This window comes from Suricata suricatta, chromosome 10, assembly GCF_006229205.1.
Source record: "Suricata suricatta isolate VVHF042 chromosome 10, meerkat_22Aug2017_6uvM2_HiC, whole genome shotgun sequence".
NCBI lineage: Eukaryota > Metazoa > Chordata > Mammalia > Carnivora > Herpestidae > Suricata > Suricata suricatta.
Window position 1 is genome coordinate 1,441,357 of NC_043709.1, and position 1,088 is coordinate 1,442,444.

Sequence of the window (1,088 nt, forward strand, 5' to 3'; positions counted from 1 at the left end):
CTGCCGGAGACCCCAAGGTCCTGCACTCGGACGGTGGGCTCCCTCCGAGACAATGAACTTGTCAGCTGTCACTCAGCATTATTCAGCTTCCCCGCGCTGAGGATGTCGGTGGGCTCCTGGGATCGATGCTCCCCGCGCCAGGGCGCTGGCTGGCCCTCGTTCCCACTCCTTATCTCGTCTACGACCAGAGGGACAGGCGCTCAATATCGTGGGGATATTGATGTTTTCCAGCCTCGGCCGACTGCGCCTCCTCTGCCGCTGGAAACCCTGCATTTGTCTCTTCCTTCTGACACAGCGAAGAAGGCAAGGTCGCAGCGGGAAGGCGCTAGCCACCCAGTGACCTGACTCTGGGGGACGGGGTGGCGTGCATCGAAGGTTCTAGAAGTCTCTCAGAGGAGTTGTGCACAAGCTTGCCGCCAGGGCACCCGCGGGCACCTCCAGCCGATCCCCGGGGGGGGGAGCCCGGGGCCGGGAGCCCACCAGGAGCAAGGTGACTGACCTCGGGCCCTTACGTGGAACAGAATCCAAGTGCAGGGAAGGATCGGAGCCGCACGTCCGCCTCCCACGTCATCTCTGTGACCCAGGGTTGTCCCTGGGCAAGTCCTGTGTCCCTCTTGTCTCTTCTGCCGGATGTCCCCTCCGAGAGGCCGGGGGGCCGGCTGCATCTCAGACATGAGCTCCACCAGCCCCGGGCCGGCTCGCCGGGGCCCCCTGCGGGGCTGGGAACGAAACTTCGCAGGGCCCGGCGCACCGTGACAGTGGAGGACGCTTGTCCGAAGGCAGAGAGAAGGCTCCTGAAGGACGCTGGCCCGCGGCTGTCACGCGCCCGCGAAGCCATTCCAGAAAGGCGCTGAGATCCGACATCAGCGCACGGACAGGACAGCGCGCGTGCCGCCGGCGCGCACGGTTTCCACGCAGACGTCAGGGCGCCCGGAGCGCCAGGCACGCGGGGCCCCAGCTCCCACTCGCCGGCGCACCTGGACGCGTTCCGACGGGAGCACCGGAAACGCCGCACGGACAGACGCCACGCTCAGGTCACTTCCTGGCGCGTGCACAACGCAGGGAGGCCGGGCTGCGACGGGGCGCTC